The sequence below is a fragment of the Tetrao urogallus genome, assembly GCF_951394365.1.
Source record: "Tetrao urogallus genome assembly, chromosome: 23".
NCBI lineage: Eukaryota > Metazoa > Chordata > Aves > Galliformes > Phasianidae > Tetrao > Tetrao urogallus.
This window is the reverse complement of record NC_136836.1, coordinates 5,139,870-5,158,344: the sequence shown is the minus strand read 5'-3', so window position 1 is coordinate 5,158,344 and position 18,475 is coordinate 5,139,870.

Genomic DNA, 18,475 nt, shown 5'->3' with positions numbered 1-18,475 from the left:
AGGTACGAATACCCTGACAGGAGGCCTTTAATTATGGCCCTTCAGCCCGGCTTCTTCCCCCGGTGAGGCTGGCAGTGTCCCCAGTGCCTCTTGTCACCTCGTGTCACCGCCGTGGCACCTGAGCTCTGCTGCGCGGCCCCACGACTGACATCATGTCCCGTCCCAGTGCTCCCAGTGACGTCGGCGCTGCGGGGAGTGGGGCGGACGCGCTGTGGGTTTTGATAAACTGTTGGTAATCGCGGATGGCGGAGGAGCTCGTGGGATTTCTTCTTTATTCAGGAAAAGAGACAAATGCAAATGTGTGAAGTTCAGAAGCCTCAGTCATCTCGGCAGCACGGCGCAGAGATCTCTGCCCGGCACGGAGCGCTGCGCTCCTGGGGATGGGAATGGAGTGGGGTCTGTGCCAGCACTGGGGGCTTTTGAGGGGTGGAGGGGATGAGAAGTGCTGCAGGGAGTGCTGGGGGGGATCCCACGAGGGCGACCCGGAGCATCTCCTTTGAGCTCCATTGGTGTGGGTCCCCAAAAAGGCTTTCTCCGGTCCCTGCTGCTGCACTGCTGCCGCTCCAGGGCTCCCTGCCCACAGCTCTTCCTCCTTGGGACTGGGTCTGGCGGCAGGACGTGCAGAGCTGAACCAGACGTTGGGGGTCAGTACTGTGGTTGGTGGGTATTTGGAAATGAAAAGAGGAAAGATAAGCGAGCGCTGTGCTCAGCACCAGCACTGGGTGCCAAGGGAGAGATGGAGACGTGCCACACAGCTACCAAGTTAGAATCCAGGGAGGGTCATCCTTGGGAAGGGAATGGTAGGGCGGCGGGGGTCAGGGTTCATCCAGGCTCTGTGAGAGCGCAGCCTCCATCTGTTGGCTGGGGAAGGCATGGGATGGGTCGGACTCCTGGCAGCAGGGAAGGAGTGCGGGCAGATCGTCGTCGGCGTCCTCACAGCCTGCAATTCACGGGGCTGTGATTTTCAACATCCTTCAGAGCGCAGCGATCGCCAAAGAGCGGCTCTGCAAAGATCCCATCTCAGAGCTTTCCCTCCGTTTCCCATCGCTGAGTCGGATGTAAGAAATCTGCTGGGTACAAAGCAGCGCGCAGTGCCGCCCGCGGAGCCGTGCAGGGCTCTGTGTGACTCAGGCAGCAGCACAGCAGCGAGGAGCCGGGCGCCGGTGCTCCGTTGGCGGCTCGATGGGTGATGCACGAAGCAGAGCGCGGTGCTGCCGTCTGCCAGGGACAAACTGCTGCTTCCCAGTGCCCCGCTGCACCAATAGATTCTTACTGCAGTCGCTTTACTTCCCCGGGACACGCCAATGGATTCTTGCTGCACTCTTCCCACAGGATGTGCCAACCCCAACCTCACACCGCCACGGCGCAGGACTGGGGACATCGATGGTGCCACAGAGTGCAGCCCGTGCTGCTCCTTTCCAGACGTGGTGCATCACTGAGCGAGCAGCCGGCCTGGTTGCTCTGAATGGTTCCCATCCTCTGTGCTCTGCCAGCTGCAGCGTGCTGTTTGTGTGCAGGATTCTGTTTGCCGGTTGCATGCAAGACCTCAGCAGCATGCAGTGTTGCTGGTTGCAAGCGGCTCCCGGTTGCACGCAGGGTCCCCATTGCATGCAGTGTCCTGGTTGCACGCATGATGCCGGTTGCTCACAGGGTCCCTGCTGCATGCAGCTTGCTGATTGCATCCGGGGCGCAGCTTGCATGCTGTGTGCTGCCTGCAGCAGCCCCGTCCCCCTGCAGGCCATCACAGCCCCTGGTTCCACCCTGCCCCGCCATGAGCCGCGTGGTTTTTGCAGTGCATTTCTGCAGGACTCAGTGCTCACAGCCATCTCTGTCATCCCGGCCGCCTGCGCCGCAGCAGCGTTATGGATGCGGGTGGAAAATGCAGTGATTGATGCCCGCGGGTCCCTCCGCGCCGCCGACCTGCCCAAAAAATCGCTGTCAGCGCCGCGCCGCACGCGCGTATTTTCCCACCAATAAACTTCTGCCACAATTACCCCATTTTTTATCTTTATGGCCTTCGACGCTGCAGGAGATATTGGATCCGTATCAGAGCAAAAGAGGACATGAAAAAAGCTACTAAAAGCGGAGAGGGAATCTGTCACGCCGACGGGTGAAATACGCTCTTTTGATTAACATTCAGCAGGAATCCCAAACTGAACGCGGCTCCGAAGCCGCTGCTGGGAGCAGTGGGCAGCCCCAGGGGAAAGGGCTCCACCGTGCAGCCCATGGGTGGTTGCACAGCGAGCAGAGATGCTCCTGGGAGCAGGGATGGAAGTGCTGGGGGTGATGGCCCAGCCGAGGGCAGGAGCGGTCGGTGGGGCTGGGGCCTCGAGCCCCTGGCGCTGCCTGCTGCCGTGGGGGCTTTGATCCCATTGCTGCCATCCCTGTGAGCGTTGGTTCCTGTGTTGGGTGGCTGAGCTGGGAGTTATGGCGTGTATTAAAAGTCAATAGGAGAGGGCTGGGAGGAGTGACAGCCCCCATCCATCACTCAGCGGCAGGGTGGGTTGGTTGTGTGTGCTCTGCAGCAGCCAGCAGTGGCTCTGGGATTTAGGGGACAGTGCTGGGAGAGGGAAAGTGACAGCCCAGGGATGGGATGGATGGGAGGGATGGGATGGGATGGGATGGGATGGGATGGGATGGGATGGGATGGATGGATGGGATGGGATGGGATGGGATGGGATGGGATGGGATGGGATGGGATGGGATGGGATGGATGGGAGGGATGGGGCTGGGGGTCTCTGCATCCCCACAGCGCCCGTGCTGCTGCTGCTGTGCAGCTTTTGGGATGCCTGTGCTCTGCATCCCATAGGTGCCACCACTGTGGTACCTCAGGGCCCTGCTGCAAGCAGCACTTAGAGCTGGTGACCATGGCATCTGGGAGAAGTTTGGTGACTCCAACCTGGCCGCTCTCATTTGAGGGGGAATGCAACCAGCAAACTGGCCCTGATGCACCTGCCTTGCCCAGAATGGGGATTTGCAGAGGGAATGGGGAACAAACGAGAGGCAGGGATGATCCATACAGGCATTCCCATCCCCCTGTGTCTGCGGGGCCGGAGGTGGCCGCCCCATCGCTCCCCCATGGTGACACCAGGCGCGGGGCCTCGGCTCAGCCCCCTCCTGGGCAGGGCTGGTGCAGCACTGAGCCGCTCTGGGCCCTGGAGCGGGGCAAGGTGCCGCTGTCATCGAGCATCAGTTAATGAGCGCTCCCAGCGTTATGTAAATTTGCTCTTTGCTTTCACTGCGATGAATCAAATAAGATCAGGTGCCCTTTCTTTTATTATTTTTTTTTTTTTTCCTTTTTACCCTTTCTCTTTCAATCTCAGCACAGATCCTCTTTTCTTTTCTCCCTTTCCCTTTCACTGTGCAGCACAGCGGTGGGGATGTCGAGCTGCACGGAGCCAAAGCAAAGCACAGATGGGCCCAGGCTGCACCTCAGCCCCTTCCCAACATTCTCCTCTTTTTCTGTGGTTCTTCATCCACTCGTAAAGAGGAAAATCTGCAGCAGGCAGCACGTGGGTGCCTGCTTGGTTCTGAGCTGTGTGTTACATGTGAAGGTTCCGTGGGTCTTTCAGCCCTCCCCTGGGGTCCCTGTGGGGCTCTCGTGCCCACCCATCTCATGGAAGTCTCTCTTCATCCCTTCTCTTGCTAATTGTTCTTGGTATGAGAAAGCAGCTCGGCAGCTCTCAGGCCTGTGAGGAAGCATATCAGTCATATAATGATTTTCTGGATATTTCTCCCCCTTCAAACGAAAGTTGGCTAATAGCTCATTTCGAAAAAAAAAAAAAAATAATTGCCACTGATTTTTCCAAATTGCAGAAAATGTATTAATGACACTTTTCAAGACAGAAATAACACAATTTGCATTTAAATGTGCCTAATCTTTGCAAACTCCACTTGGTATTTTCTTGTAGACACACAAAATACCGAGTGCTGCTGCACGTGGAGCTCTGGAGGAGCGCCGGTGGTCGGCGATGGGGCACAGGTGGCACGGGGCCGTGGGGCTGGGGTGGTGGTGGTGGGGATTGGGGTGGAACTGGGCGTCACAGGGGTGTTGGGTGCTGCCATGGAGTTGGGTGTCGTGGCGCTGCTGGGTGTCAGAGTGGCGTTTGGGTGTTGGAGCCTTGCTGGGCGTCGTGGTGCCGCTGCTGAGTCTCAGGGTGGCCCTGCTTGGTGCTGCGGTGACGTTGCTGGGTGTCGCCGTGGCCCTGCTGGGTGTCAGGGTGGTGTTGCTGAATGCTGTGGCGGCAATGCTGGGTGCTGCAGTGGCACTGCTGGGTGTCACAGTGGCTGTTAGGGGGGGGTTGTTCCCATCTCCGCGGCGCAGCTCCAGCTCCTGTCCCAGCTCTGCTCAGCAGCGAGGTTTAAGCTCATCTGTCGGGATTTACCTCTCTGCGGGGTGGTTTAATTCTGCATTAGGTGTAAATGCGTTTAGTTTTACAAGATTAGAACGGGCTCGGAGCTGCTGGAGTTGGACTTCCCCTGGCTTTGGCAGGGCAGAACCGCTGCGCTGAGCTGAGAGCAAAATCCCCTCAGCAGCTCCAGCAGGGGATCAAGGGGAGCAAAGGCATCACGGAGGTCTGATCTCGCTTCTCCCCGTGCTGGGCCCATCCTGGCCGGGTTCTGGTGGTGCTGTGCCCTCCCCAGAAGCGGCTGCATTGCAGCTGTGGTGCAGAGGCTGTGGGCATTGGGTGCAACGCAGCCACGCCACGCTGTGCTTTATGTGCAATGCACCGCGATGCTCCCCGGGCCTCAGACTCCATAAAAAGCAAACGATTGCCTTAAAAAATAAAAGGAGGAGGGAAAAGCTGCCTGCTCTTCTCCCCGCTGTGCTCTCGCCTCGCCAGCTCCGCATTTCCACTCTCTTCTCCCCCTTCCCCAGGGACTCTTTACGCTCCCCCTGCAGAGGCTTGGCACAGCAGTGACATCCCGAGCGCCCCATGCCATGGGGTCAGGACTCGTCCCCTCGTGCTCCACGTGCTGCCGATCTCCTTGTGCTGACCCGCAGCTCAGGGACCCCCTCCAGCCGCTCTCTGCTGGCAGAGATTTTCCCCCGCTCATCTTCTGTTTCCCTTGCAAACAGCTTGCCTTTGAAATTCAAATGTTGCTTTAGCCCTTTCTTCACCCGTTCCAGGAATATCTCCCTTTTCATCTGAAAATAATTAACAAATGAGCAAAACTCCTGTGTGAAATTAAAATTCATGCCCACAGGTGACCTTTGAAGCCCGGCGCTCGCTGCTGCTGAGCCGGCTCAGGTGTTTTCTGCCCTGCTTCAGAGGGGTTTATTTACACCTCCTGTACTCTTTCTTCTTAATTGCATTAAGTGCAGTTCCCCCAGAGATGCCCTTCCAGCTGCCCGGGGCTCCCCAGCCCCATCCTGCCCCACATCTCAGTGTCAGCACACAGCAGTGCTCACAGTCCCTGCTGCCCAGCCACGGCGCAGCTCTGTTTGGCCACATGGCAGCTCGAGGTCAGCACTGCAGAGGGTAATTGGTGGCAATTGGTAACGAGGATCCCCTGGTGGCTCCGCTGCTGCCTTACAACATCCCACGGGGCTGCAGATGTCCACAGTACTCCTTCAGAGCCCACCTCTGGTTGCTCCAGGCTGTGCAGGGGTCCCAGACGCCCTCCCATCGGGGTGGGAGGCCCCAGGAAGTGTGGGTCTGTTATTCTGGTCCTCCTTTGGATGGAAGGTGTTGTGTTTGAGGAGCAGTGATGTACAAGTAAGTGAGCAGAGCCGGGGCTGCTGGGTGCCCCCACCCCTGGGGCTGTGCCAAAGGGAGGAGGCGGATGCCTATTCCCCATGTGGGCTCAGCTGTCATCCCCGTGCATGGGGTGCTCGGCCACGGGCTGCAGGTCTGCAAGGGTGAATCAGCCCATAGGAGAACTCCTGCATCCCCTGCCCTGCAGCGTGGCTCTGGGAACGGCCCCCCCTCCAAGGCAGCAACCGCCCATAATTAAACCAAGTGGGAAAGGTTGCCATGGTACCAACAGCAAAGAAATGAAGCTGCACCTTTATGTTGCTCCGGAGCCTCTGGGTGGTGCGAGCTGCTCCGCTGGGGGTGGTGCAGTGCTGGGGGTGGGGGGGGACACCCCTCCATTTGCCCCCATCTGCTCCCCATGCCTGCAGTGTTGGGGTTGGACACGCTTCTCCCTGTACCTGAGGTCCCTGATGGAGCTGACTCCATCGCATCCCGTTGTCCTGGCAACACGCAGGGATGCTGCCAAGCTCTGGGCTGTCCCCTGTGGCCATGAGGGTCCACCCTCACCCGAAACAACCTGTGCCTGGGGAGAGGGCTGTGCTGCCAATCCAGCCCTGCTGCCATGCAGGAATTCAGCACAAACTCAACACCGGCACTGGAAGAGCCGATGCAGAGTGAGGGGATGAGCAGACGTTCCAATTGCGCTCTTTTGGGCACGTTTTCCCCTGTCAAAAAGCCCCTCCACTGTGAATGGAGCTGAAGTTCCTTTCACGCCCCGTTCAGTCCCAACATCTTCCCACGCCAGCAGAGGTGTGAGCTGAGGAGTTGTGCAGGTGGCAAAGGGGAAACAGTGTTTTTTGGGGATCTTCTCTTTGTTGGAGAGGTTTCCGAGCACAGATGTTGCCTTTCCTTCTTGGTGGGATTTCATTTTAATTTTTTTTTACCTCTGCTCCATATTTTGAGCTCATTCCTCGCCCTTTCTCTGGCCTTGTCCTCCCGTTGTGTTTCTGTCGCGGTAAAAATAGCCCAAGAGGCGTTAAAATAGAATTAAGGCACTTCAACATGCAAATGCTATTTGCGACTGCCCCACTGCCTCCTTACGCATTCAGCAAGAGGGACGCAATCCCTGCCATCCCCACCCCGGGGGGCTGTTTTGGGTGAGGGTGAGAAGCAGAATAGAGGGGTGAGGAGCGGAATAGAGGGGTGAGGATACACACTGGTGGAACTCTCCCCAGCAGCCCCACTCAGTGCTGCCTTCTGGCCCCAAACCAGTGAGTGCCATCCGATGGCAGTGCCGTGGGCTCGTGGCTGTCACCTCTCCGGATGGCTCTGGGCACTGTGAGCACCACCAGCCCCGGTGCACCAAGTGCTGCTGGTGCCAATTGTCCCTCAAAGGCAGCTCTGGGTGGAGCTGTACCCAATGGAGCTCCCAAACGTTTACGTGGGGATATTTAAAGCCCAACCGGGTGGGAAGTGAAGGAATGCATTTCCCAAGCTGGAGGGCGGGGTGTTATTTATATATATATGATTGGATGTGCCACTTAAATCTGGGCCTGGGAAGCGAAGGGGAGGCGGGTGGGGAGTGGAAATCACATCCTGGTGTTGTCATGCAGTGCTGTGGGCACAGCAGCAGCGTGGCCCCATGGCTGCCTGGGGCAGTGGGAGGGCAGGGGACGCCGTGGCTGTGCTGCTTATCCCTCTGCATCCCTCCTGCCCCTGCCAAAGGAGCAAGCAGCCGGGGACTCGCGCTCTCCCCACTCCTGAGCTGTCTTCTGTACTTAATTAATTAGTGTTTGTAAAGCTCCGGGATCCTTGGCTGAAAGGCGCTATTAGAAGTGTGAAGCGTTATTAGTAATCATTTACATAAGCCGTTCCTCGCCGCGCCCGGCTGCGGCCGCTCAGCCCCCGTTGGGGCCGACGTGCGATGCTCCTCATGTTGGCTGCCCTGGGAAGCCCTCGGCTCTGGCTTCACCCGTGGGCTCCCCACGCACAACGTGCTCCTGCTGGAGCAGGGGCTCCTTCTGCGCCGCTTGTTAATTAAGTGGATCATTCAGAGCCACTAGTAATGTAGTGTGTTGTCTTATAATGGCTGAGATTCTGTCCCCGTGCCAGCTTCCATTAGCAACAAAACCCACTTATCTTGTTCCTTCCTATCTCTCCCCTTTATATTTTTATCCTTCCCTTTCCCTGCAAGTCTCTCTCTCCTCTGTTTTCAGTCCCAGCACTGCAGTAATAATTCTACCAGTCGTCATCTTGGTTGACAAAACACTGTTGATGTGACAGCTCCGAGCTATGAAATCTCCGTTACCGCTCGATAATTAATTTACTAATTGCGTGCGCTGCCTCGCCACGCGGCTCAGAGCCAGCCCTGTGGTTGGCTGTGCCATCCTGACCTCATGCTGCTGGCGTGGTAGAGACATGGGGGTCAGTGCCAGCAGGGAGGGACATGGAGTGGAATGGGGATGGGATGGGATGGGATGGGATGGGATGGGATGGGATGAGAGGTGGAAAGCTTTTCTGCCCTGGTGCACTGCCCTCATCCCTGGCTGTGCTCTAATGCATGAAGGCAGCTGCCTGCGTCCTTGTACATCCAGCAGTGAGAATGCTCCCAACTTGGTCCAGCCTTTCGATGGACAGACCCCATACGTTTCATCCCATAGGGGACCTGCTGCTGCCTTCTCATCTTGCAGCAGGAGCTGCATTCAGCCTTGCTTTGTCCCCAAAGCCACCGCACCACCCCGAGGACACCGCATCCAGCCAGTGGCCGCCCCACATCAGAGCCCCAGCGCCCAACGTGCAACGGGGGGCTGACGAAAGGGGGGCAGAGGGACAATTTCTCCTCCTGCCAATCAGTTTTTAACTGAACTCGGAGGCCCTGTGAGCCCGTTGCCCAGCTGTGCACGCCAACACGCAGCCAGCGAGCCGGGGCTCAGCAAAGTCGATGTTTTCTGCGCGGGGATTTCTGTTGCTGTGAAATGTTTTGATTTTCCCTGATTGCGAGAGTCAGGAGGAACAAAGCCTTCTGGAGCCGATGTAACGAGGAGGCATCTCTCACTTTGACACCAGAACTTGTTTCATTTCTGGAGGGAAGTGGTGCGCTTTGCTTCGTTTTGTTGTGTTTTTTTTTTTCATCCCTTTGACGTCGCCAGCCCCAAACGATGCGTTTTCATCTGCAGGAAAGCTTCTCCTCCTTCATCTCCACTTGGAGTCTGCATGCAGCCCTGCTCAGTGTTACCCGGTGCTGCAGCCGTGCCCCATCCTCATCATGACCAGGAGGGATTTCCTTTACTCTCCCTTAGGAACTGCCAATGTATGGAGGACAAAGTGGATCAGAAGCTGATTTGGGCCCAAACTGCCCTAAATCACCCCAACAGTCACGCAGCTCTGCCCAATGGGGCGCTCGCAGGATGAGGGTCCCCGCAGCTGCAGGAGCCCCCCGTGCCCTCACCCCACAACTCAATAACAGCTCAGGTGGAGCTGTTACAGACAGACCCCATATGTTTCATCCCATAGGGGACCTGCTGCTGCCTTCTCATCGGGGAGAATGATCCCCTAATCGGGGAGCCCCCCTGCGCTGCCCTCCTGGGCTCAGAGCCGGGTGGAAGCTTGGGTTGGGAGCTGCGGGAAGCCCAGGTGGCTCGGATCGAGGAGCGATGGGCTCCAAGTGCAGAGCTGTGGCTGCCAGCAGCTTCGGATGCTTTGGGAAATCCGTCTTTTTGACTCGGCGAGGTGCTCACGCGGGGTGGGAAATGCATTACAAGTCGGAATGCTTTGAGAGCAGAGGGGAAACGCGATGCTATTCCAACCTCGTTCCTCCCAGCGCGACGAGTCTGATGAACACAATATTTGGCATTCCTCACATCCCATCACCTCTCAGCACCGTGTTTATAAATACGCTCGTATCCCTGCGCTCTCCAGCAGCCCCAGCTTCAGAGCACCGGCTGGGAGCAGGGATGGGGGTCCCCTGCTTTGCCCCAACCCCGGGCCCTGTGTCCCCATCCCTGCCGTCCCCGGAGCGGTGCCGACCTGGGAGCTCAGCGTGACGCTCCAGGACTGGAAAATAGAATCAGTGCTTGTTTGTTCATGATAATAAATGGGAGCAAATTGCAAACAGTGGGTAAGCGGCTGATGAGCGCTGCTGTTTTAATGTCCTCACAAAAGACCCATGTGTAAGTGGGACTTTGCATGAGTAATTCCATACATTTTTCATGGCGGACCCTGGGGGAGAATCAATCACGCCGCGCGTTTGAGTTTCCCTAATGCAAAGCACAGCACAGCGCGGTCGGTTCGGGAGGGCTGGGAGGCAATGAGCTGCAGCAGCACTCAGCAAAGCCTTTCTCTCCATGGGAACACCCTTCAGCAGAGCCTCCCGTCCCCAGCGGTCGCACCGGGGCGGCACAGTGAGATGCTGCTGCTATGGGAGCTCCAGCATCGAGGCTTCTCTCCCTGCTGGTGCACGTGGGCTGGGAGCTGCATGAGGGCTCCTGGTTGCTGGGCTCACGCCGGTGCTGTGCATGGCTCCCTGACCTTGCAGGGGCAGAGCTGGGTGACAGGTACGGCTCGGAATAGCTCAAGGGAAAAAGGCCCTCATTGGTATTCTGGACATCAGCGCCATTCATCTCCAGTACCAGAGCGCTTCCTAAATATTGGTGGAGCCTCCCCACCGTGAGCAGGACGGGGTGGTGGCTGCGGGGGACACAGCTGGGGGCACAGAGCAGGGGGCAGCTCGTCCTCCTCTGTGACCACAGTGACCCAGGGATGCGGGGTTATGGTTAAGGTTATGGCAAAGATTATGGCTATGGTTAGGGTTAGGGTTATGGTTAGGGTTATTAGGGTTAGTGTTAGGTTTAGGGCTTGGGGTTAGGGTTAGGGTTATTAGGGTTAGGGTTAGCATTATTAGGGTTATGGTTAAGGTTAGGGTTAGGGTTAGGGTTAGGGTTGGAGTTAGGGTTATTAGAATTAGGGTTAGGGTTAGGGTTAGGGTTTGGGGTTAGCGTTAGGTGGCCACTGCCACACACTGCCAGAAATGCCTCCCCAGGCATTTCTTCATCTCTTCTACAGGAGCACACAGCAGCAGTGGCTCTTTGTGATGGAAATGCAGCCCTGCAGGAGCACAAGGCTGAAGTGCTCCGGGTGCTGCTCCAACTTCTGCCGGGGATGCAGAGCACCTCATTGACAACGATATTTTTTATGCTGAAATGGAAGAAAGCAGCCGCTATCTGTACAAACAAAATTAGGCCAAAGGAGGAAAGTAATTTTGTAAAAGAAATGGGGAGATGCAGGGAGAGATGGATGGGAGACAGATGAATAAACACAATCTACATAGAAACTGATAAAAATTCAATTTCTGCTCACACACCCCGCTCTCACTCGCTCCCTTCCTCTCCTCTTCTCCGCACGCTCCGGCGGTGCCTGCAGCCCTGGTGCATCCATCTGTGCTGTGGGAGGAGGCACAGAGCTCTGCCTTCAGCACTCCGCCGCGTTCCCTTCCACCACGGTGCTCTCATCCCTCCGGCTTCAGCCTCAATATCTTCCCCTTGTGAGCGGTGGGTGGGAGAGGGTGAAAATGCACCCTGCACCCGTGGGAACCCGGGGGGATCTGTGGGTTTGGCTCACCCTGATTCTTGGTGACCCCATGGACCTGGGGCAGTGCTGGGTTCTCCCTTTGCTTTCTGAGCGCACTGAGTTCCGGTGGCTCTGGGTTATTAAAGAAAAACCATCTCCCAAACTCCGCCACGTTTCCCATGGGGGCAGCAGCTATGCGCCCCACACCAGTGTTGGTGTTGTGGCACTGGAAGGGCTATGCTCACTGCGACCATCCCCACCACAGCCCAGGGTGGGAGCAGATGGATGGAAGCAATGCGTGAATCTGCTCAGAGGGCAGCGGAGAGTTGGGGGGAGCCCTGCCCTGTGCTGAGCATCCTTGTGGCACAGCATCAGAGGATGGGCAGCGTGGAGGGAGCGAAGGTAAAAAGGTACCTGAGGACAGATGGGCTGGGAATAAATGGGAGAGGCTTTGGAGCTGCGTTCCGGGAGGCTTCCAGCAGCTGTGTGAGGCTGGAGCACATCGGGGGCCGGTCCTGCAGCGTTCACTGGGGTCTGTGTGCACATCATGGGGCCCTTCCTTGCTGTGCCCCTCGGGTGCTGCCCCACTCACCTTCCCGGTGCTGGGCAGCTGTGGAGCCCTGCACTGAAGGGGCCGTGCGAGCAGCAGGGGGGATGGAGATGAGGTAGCATTGCGTGGCCCCCCATGCCTCCTCACAGAGCCCTGCATGCCCACATCCCCGCACGCACACCCACGTCCCCAGCGCACTCCCACGTCCCCAAATGCACACCCACGTGGGCAGAGGCCGAGCTGAGCTGGGGGTTGGTTTCCTAGAAGTGGAGCAGAGCCCCGGTTGGCGCTGGGAGCTGCTGGGGAGCTCCGAGTCGTGATGCACCCAGGGAGCATCAACTCTGGGGCTGCAGGCAGCGCCGACCCCGCGGTGCGTTTTAGGGCTGTGAGAGTGGCCACAGCAGCTGTCGCTGTCACACCGTGCGACGATGTGCAAGGGAAGAGCGCAGCTCCTTGGCCTCACCCTGCGTGCTGCCGGCGTGCCAGCCCTCCTCCGCCTCTTCCTCCTCCTCCTCTTCTCCCTACACCTCCTCCTCCTTTTTTCCTTCTCTTCCTACGCCTCCTCCTCCTCCTCCCCCTCCTCCACAGCCCACCGAGCGAAGCTGCGTGCTCCCGAAGTTGATCGTTCCCCTTCAGGCAATTAAAAGGCAGCCATTGCTCCTCAATCAGCCGTATTTGAATATGGAAATGATTTTTAATTACTCAGAGTCAATATCGTTTTATCACCAAAATGTGTTTGAACGAGGTTCGCCGTGTTTGCAGGGAGTCCAATAAGCTGAACGCAAATTCGCTCCGATTCGCTGTTTCGAAATGCTGTTCTTAGAGGGGGGCGCTGCCCTCTGGGGGGCTCCGTCTGCAGGAAATGTGGCATCGGCCGCCCTGTGGGACAAGGGGACGTGGAGATGTGGGGACACGGGGATATGGGGACACGGGGATATGGGTTCAGCCACCTGCCCAGCGCTCCTGGCCCTGAACATGCCCAGTGGCACGGGGTCAGCTCCAGACAGAGCGAGTGACAGCTCGGCAGCGTGACATCCCCGGCTATTGTCTCCTGATTAATTTGCTAATTACGTTCTGCTTTTTATCCAGGGGCCCGGCGGCAGTGCTGAAATGTCAGCCACTTGTTTATGCCCCGGGTTGCTGGCACTGTGACAGGAATGGGGTCCTGCGGGGCTGCCCCGTGCCGGAGCCACGCGCTGCCTGGCCCACATCCCCAAGTGCCCCCCATCCCCCCCCCCCCCAAGGGCTGGGGTGGGGACACCCCACTGCACCCCCTGCACACCCCCAGGCCATAGGGCTGCCGTGCCCCAGGGTGGCTCTGTTGCCTCCCGTGCCCCAGGAGATGCCGTGCTGCTGATCAAGGGACGGGGAAACCATCCGACATCCCACCTTTGGGCTCTCCTGCTGCGAGAACCCATTGTGTGCAGGCACTCAGCTCCGGCGATGCTGAGCAGCGGCAGCACCCTCCCTGCTGAAGGTTTGAGCCGGGCTTTCTGCAGCCTCATGTTTATTAATCGAGATGAATATTGATGCAAAGTTTCCTGCTCGTGTGCAGCGCTCTGAGTGCTGCTCGGGGGCGAAGCGGCTCCGCCGGCCGCATGCTGTGCTCAGCCCCCCAGGTTGAGATTCTCCCATTTCCCCCCATTTCCCCCCATTTCTCCCAGTTTCCCTATGAAGCTCCCTGTGCTGTGCCCAGCCCGGCGTGCTGAGCCCTGTGCCCTGCCCTGGTGACACAGACAGGATGCTGGTCCGTGTCCAACAGCGCTTGGAAGCGAATGCAGCGATGATGCTGAGCTCAGAACATCTGGGCAGGAGGGCAGTGCTGGGGGGGTCAGGGGTCAGCTGGTGCCCTGCAGCAGCACGCCTTGGTCCTTCACAAACCCCAACGTGGTTTTATCACAGAGCTTTTCACATCCTGGTCACACACACGGGCTTCCCCTGCTCCTTTCTCTCTGCTTTTCTCCCCACCACCACTTGCAGAGAACCTGGGGGGAGCAGAGGGCACAGGGCTGATCCGTCCACCCCAGCGATGGGCATCGCCCTGCTCCTCCATGCCTTGTGTGGGCTCCTTCTCCAGGCACTCACCGCCGTTTCCCATTAAAGCAGATCATTTCTGCAAACCCAAACCTTCCCATTTATTGTGGCTTCGGTTCTTCCGCTGGAGCAATTTGCAGCAAAGTTTGTGGGAAGCGGCTGACAGACGGCCACCTTATGGCGCAGCCTCCAAACTGCTGCTGGGACACAGAGCCTGGGAGTGGTGCAGGGCCTGCAGGAGCCTGGGGCCGCCCTCAGCATCCCCTGCTCCAGGTGCCGGTGGGGCACTGCGCTCCTTCGTGCTGAATCCTCCCCAGGGCCACACACAGAGGACCTGCCAGCCTGCTGACTCTGCCCCATCCTTGATTTCTGTGCCAAGTGAAGGGGAAATCAGAGCCTGCGCTGGAAGCACGGCGGTGTGGGTGCTGTGGGAACCAGTGGGGAGGGCTGGGCTGGGCCCTGCCCAGTGCTGGTGGTGCTCAGTGCTGCACATCGTGGCGCGATACCCTGGGTGGGATGGGATTCTTCTGCACTTTCCTGAGCACCACCTGGTCCTGGAGGGGATAGTGTGGAGGTCAGGGGGGTCTGGTCACCCCCGTGCTTTGCTGGTGGCTGTGGGCACAGCTGGTGGTGCTGTGACAGGGGGAGGTTTGCAGGGATGCAGCAGCAAAAAGCAGCTACAGAGAAAGCACCCAGTTGTCCTGGTAACAGTGGGTGCCTCCAGCTCCTGCAGCTTGGGCCCCCCTGCTGCACATGGAGCTCTTTAGGATGGGTGCTGGGAGCTGGGCTGGGCCACGGCGATGGCACCCGGAGACCCACAGCGCTCACAGGGCGCCTGGAGCTGCTGACATGGAAATTTGGAAGCATATCAAGCGTGCGGCCCTGCAGCCCCAGTCAGCTGCAGGAGCAAACAGCCATAGGGAAGCAGAGAGTGTGACCCGGAGAGCTGTGGGCTCGGGATCGCCCTTCTGCTCCGATCTGCACTGATCTGTGTTTACAGACACGGGCCCAGAATATCCTCCAGTGATGTCTGAGCCACCGCTGCTGCTCTCCCTGGCGTAACGAGCAGCCTGTGAGCTGCTGTGCTTTCCTTCAGCCTCAACCCAGAGGGGACGAGCGCCTGTCTGGGGACGTGGGGTCAGGCACCAGCAGGGTGCAGGGAAGGGATGAGGGGGGGATGGAAGGAGACGATGGGCACAGCGTGCGTGCAGCTGCACTGTGCTGGGCTGGAGGCTGCCAGCAGTGGTGGGTGATGGAACGGCGCTGGGTCAGTGCTTGGTGGGCACAGTGCTGCTCTCAATCCCCCACGGGCCACCACGGTGTTGAGGTTCACCCACACAGGGCCCAGAGCAGGGGGGAACGCAGACCTCCAGCACCTACTGCAATTCCTGCAGCTGCTGCATGCGCTGCAGCTCTTTGTGGGAGGGGTTGCAGCTCCCCGCCATCCTCCCGCAGGACATCCTGGTGCCACACACACTTGTTCCACATGTGTGCAAGCACTGTGTGTGCCGAGCACACTCCTCGCCCAGCGAGGTGCTCCTGTGCCACACTCCCTGCAGATCGTGCCCTGCACACACGTGCAACGCATCTGCTGCACACGCAGCACCACGCAGCAGCGTGCCGAGCGCCCAGCCGTGCACACTCATGCACGCAACCCGGCCGCTGCGTTCACAAACCCAATCCACGCGTGTGCACCTTGCAGCCCGTGCCCGCACAAAGCAACCCCCACACGTGCACCCTGCACATCTGCACGCGCGCATCGCACGCTCCCGGTTTGCACAACAGCCATTTGCACATGTGCACCACCCCGCCCCCCACCCCCCGCTCCGCGTGCACGCGCAGCCAGCGCACTTCCCCCCTCCCCCCCCCCCCACCCCGCACCATCCCAGCGGCCGCCCCCTCCCTTCCAGCACCGATAGGGGGGGGACACCCCCTCCTCCCCCCCTCCCCTCCCCTCCTCCCACCGCCCGCGGTCTCCTTAAGGCGGCGGCGGGGCCGCGCACTCCGCCATGCCCGCTGCTGTCACACCGCCCCGCATGCAGCAAGTGCCCGAGCCGCGCGCGCCGCCGCGTTCCTCCGCCACCACCGCCGGGGCCCGGCGCTCCGCGTGCCCGCTGCCGGCCCTGCGCGCCGCCGCTTCCTCCGCCGCGCTCCCCCGGGCGCTCCCGGGCACCGGCAGCCGCCGCCGCCGCTCGGGGATGGCCATCCCGCTGCACGCCGCGCCGCGCCGGGGCTCCACGCGCTGCTGACGGAGCGCAGGTAAGGGCGGCACCGAGCATCCCCCCCCCCCCCCCCCCCGGTGCGCCGAAACCCCCCTCCCGGTGCATCGAAGCCCCGTCCCGGTGCGCCGCCCCCCCCCCCTCCCGGTGCACCGAAGCCCTTTTCTCCGTCTCGCCCCGCTGTGCCCAGCCCCGGGGTGCGGTGCGCTCGGCGGGGGCGGCAGCTCTGCGGGCTGCGGTTCCCGTTCTGCCGCTTGGCACAGCCCCCGCTCCGCCGCGCTGCGGGAGCTCCGGCCCCGGGGAACTTTCCCGCACCGGCGCCGGGATGCGGTGCCCCGAGGGCGGCCCCGGCCCCCGCTGGAAGCTGCGGGGCTGCGGCGCTCGGTTCGCACCGGGCGTGCGCGGGGTGCGGGTCCACAGCGCTGCCCCTACGACACGGAGGTGCCCACGCGCGGGTGGGCGCTGCGCGGCACTGTGGCATCGCATCCGCGGGGGTTCGGTTGCCTGAGCGGTGTCCTCGCCAGCCCCGGTGTGGGCACGCATGCGCTGCCAGCCTGGCACCCGTGGGTGTGTGGCGTGTGCCTGTCCCCACGCCGGCACCGCGGTGAATGGGCAGCGTGGGCACGGCGCTGGCACCGCACCAGGGACAGCGTGCGGCCGTTCCTGCACGGGGCTTCGTTTGGTCAGGGGCTACACAGAGCCCCCAGCGCAGTGCTATGGGGTGAGCGGTGCCTGGGGAGCGTGGGCACGCAGTGAGGACACACACGTGTGCACCGAGCGTGTGCTGGAATGGGCACGTGTGCAGGTGGCAGGAGGATCTGGGGGAGAACGGGGAGAGCTTCCCTTCCCTTCCCTTCCCTTCCCTTCCCTTCCCTTCCCTTCCTTCCCTTCCCTTCCCTTCCCTTCCTTCCCTTCCCTTCCCTTCCTTCCCTTCCCTTCCCTTCCCTTCCCTTCCCTTCCTTCCCTTCCCTTCCCTTCCCTTCCCTTCCCTTCCCTTCCCTTCCCTTCCCTTCCCTTCCCTTCCTTCCCTTCCCTTCCCTTCCCTTCCCTTCCCTTCCCTTCCCTTCCCTTCCCTTCCTTCCCTTCCCTTCCCTTCCTTTGGGACCTGTGTGCTCAGGGATGTGCAGATGGAGCGATGCCACATGTGTCCCTGTGTCACTTGTTGAAGCACCAGGAGGATCTGTGCAGCCCCATTCTGGCAGTGTGCGCTGTGGCTCGCAGTGTGTGAGCAGCCCTCTGCTTTTCTAGGTCATGGCACTGCTGCTGTGCTGGATGCCGCCTGGCACCGCTGACGTGGGGATTTGGCCCCAAGGAGGCGGCCCTGGGGTGGCCGAGCTGCGCTGTGCTGAGCGTCTGGCTGTGGTTTTGGGTGGGTGATGCTGATAGATGGGGCCATGTGGCGTGGGACTGACGCTGAGCGGTGCTTTGGGGAGGCACTGGGAGCAGTGGGGGCTGAGCCCTGCCCCACGGCGGCTCGGTTTGGAGCCCTGCTATGGGAGCCAGCGTTGGTGCTCATGTGGTCCCAGCACAGAGGAGGTGGGGAGGAGCGGGGCGGCCACAGCTGTCGTCACTGTCACTGTGGCTCTCGCTTGGCTGCCCCCTGGCCGCCCTCGTCGGGTTGCTCAGAGCCCCATTCCCCAGTGGGGTTTGGCACCGCGGACACTGGAGGCGGCTGCGAGGCGGCGTCAGCCCCTCTGTGCTGGAGCCTGGGCAGCAGTTCCTCCTCGAGGCCTTTTCTTCCCACACACTGCTTTTGATCTAAGGAGTTCGCCAGGAGCCGGGATGCTACAAACCTCAGTCTGAGCTGGAGAGAAAATGGACACAGACCTGTGGGTGCTGCCATCATTGCCTGCATCCAGGCTATTTCTATATGGAACCACGGGAATCGATGGGTTTTTCCTTCACCTGGGCTGTGCCCATCGCTGCTGAGTGACAGATATGGGGCAGGACAGCCCCGTCCCCACAGGCTCCCTGTACTTTCCGTGCCCCACAGGAGGGGATGCGGCAGCCCCGCACTCGGACGGACGCACGGACCTTTTGGGACCTGCCTACTTTGATGCCTCGATGCTTCTCCAAGGGAATTTGGACCAGGGCCCTGCAAATTCACTTCCTACCACGCTGCCATCCTCTAATGGGGACGAAGCTGGCCCGGAGCCACCCGACTCGGTTGCCAAACATCAAGGCTCCGTCTTTCCTCTGTGCTTGCAGGGGCCACCGCGTCCCTCTGCTCTCAGCCCATCTATTCATTCTCAATGTCTGCCGAAAGCAGGGTGGATCCAAGCTTTTCTCCTCCCCAGAGAGCAGCACCTCGGAGGCTCCCGACGCATCCAGCTCCAGACAAAACCAGGGACTACTGAACCCCCACCCTGCACGCATCCATTTACTGCCGCTGCCTGAAGGTCTGGAAC